This window comes from Capricornis sumatraensis, chromosome 4 (genome assembly GCF_032405125.1).
Source record: "Capricornis sumatraensis isolate serow.1 chromosome 4, serow.2, whole genome shotgun sequence".
Lineage (NCBI taxonomy): Eukaryota > Metazoa > Chordata > Mammalia > Artiodactyla > Bovidae > Capricornis > Capricornis sumatraensis.
In genome coordinates this window covers 52,755,876-52,757,816 of record NC_091072.1, presented here as the reverse complement: position 1 = coordinate 52,757,816, position 1,941 = coordinate 52,755,876, and the positions used below count along the sequence as shown (strand labels likewise).

At 41.7% G+C, this 1,941-nt stretch overlaps 1 non-coding gene across 1 annotated transcript; it reads right to left on the bottom strand.

Moving 5' to 3' along the window:
- Window positions 1-902: 902 nt before the first annotated feature.
- TRNAC-GCA (transfer RNA cysteine (anticodon GCA)) lies at window positions 903-974 on the bottom strand. Its single transcript has one exon. It is a non-coding gene; the product is annotated as a tRNA-Cys (tRNA).
- Window positions 975-1,941: the final 967 nt, after the last annotated feature.

Genomic DNA, 1,941 nt, shown 5'->3' with positions numbered 1-1,941 from the left:
ATTATATAGTTTTAGTGTGTGCGATTATGCCACACGAACTACTAGTCTTCTTTAAAATCAAAGTGAGCCCATAATCAATGAGTCTATTTTTGAATGGATTCTAAATCATGTCTGAGCACTACAGCCACACCATTGTGATAAGTGGATAATTTCCCAAATGTTATTTGAAGAGGCTAAAACTCATTCAGAGGTATAACTCATAGTAAATTTGCTTAAAACAAAAGTGTCATGGCCTTATAATCTCACTATAAAGCTGGTGACAAAGCTCATAATAGTGATCCACTAGACGTGACTACTGTGTTAGACCTTACTAAGCAGTTTCACATCCTCAAGTTCATTCAGTCCCCTCGACAGATGAGAGCGATGCCGGCAAGCTGGCTGGTGCCCGGGGATGGATGTGCTCCTACCTGACAGCCATCTGTTCTTCTCCTGTAGAAGGGGACTGATGGCAGTGATGTGACTGTCCCTCTAATAAATGCAGTCCTGCTACCAGAGACAGCCCACTCAATTTTAATAATCAGCTTTAAAATATGAAAATCAGGATGGAAAAGTTGGACTGGGTTTTGATGAACACCTCTATACAAGCAGGATACACAGGTAATGTAGGAAATCGCTTTAATGATGGTAGGGATCACCCGCATCATATTACAGAAGAGGAAACTGAGACCAAACCCAGGAAACTTAAAGATGAAGCCATCGCCCATGGGGCTTGTGTTTCTATTTATTCATACGTCACTAATTACTAAGATACTTATGATCTGTGCACTGGTGGTGGTGGTTTGGTCGATAAGTCATGTCTGATCTTGCGACCCCATGGACTGTAGCCCACGAGGCTCCTCTGTCCATGAGATTCTCCAGGCAAGAATACTGGAGTGGGTTGCCATTTCCTTCTCCAGGGGATCTTCCCAAACCAGGAATTGAACCTGGGTCTCCTGCATTGCAGGCAGATTCTTTCCCAACTAAGCTATCAGGGAAGCCTGGATCTGTGCATTAAGATTAAGTATTACTCAGTGCAACAGTAGGCTGAGACCTTAAACGTTCAAAATTGGATCTCTGTGAGAAAATCCTGACAGAAGGCCTGTCAGGGAGATGTGTGTACTCATTCCTAGCCAGGCTGTTCCAAGACAGGAAAAAATTAAAAAAAAATAAAATGAAACATATGGAAACTCACGAATAAAGGGAAGATTATTTAACTTCATTATATTACATATAACTAGCCTTCCCTGATAGCTCAATTGGTAAAGAATCCGCCTGCAATGTAGGAGACCCCAGTTCGATTCCTGGGTCAGGAAGATCCGCTGGAGAAGGGATAGGCTAACCACTCCAGTATTCCTGGGCTTCCCTTGTGGTTCAGCTGATAAAGAATCCACCCACAATGTGGGAGATCTGGGTTCGATCCCTGGGTTGGGAAAGATTCCCTGGAGAAGGGAACGGCTACCCACTCCAGTATTTTGGCCTGGAGAATTTCATGGACAGTCCAAGGGGTGGCAAAGAGTCGGACATGACTAAGCAACTTCACTGTATATAGGTCAAGGTGAAATGTGATAAACCATTGACACAAACATTTAAGATAATGAATGTTATGAATGCTATTAAAATGTTCTATGCAAAAACTCTAGCAAGATAGTTCCAATCAGAGGTAGTTAGAAAGACTTAGTTCATCCTTCATTTTAAAAGATGAATAGGATTCAGGCCTTCTAAGCAAAGAAAACAGCTTGAGCAAAATAAAGAGTTTAAAAAAGAAAAACCTCACGTCCTCTACAGGGGACAATGAATATCACGGTTTAAGGAAAACATCTATTTCTGCTTTATTGACCATGCCAAAGCCTTTGACTGTGTGGATCACAATAAACTGTGGAAAAGGTGGGGTCATTATGACAGAAAGACAAGCAGAGAAGTGTTAAAATTTAATTTCTGATGTTCCTGTCCACAGCTTCATGG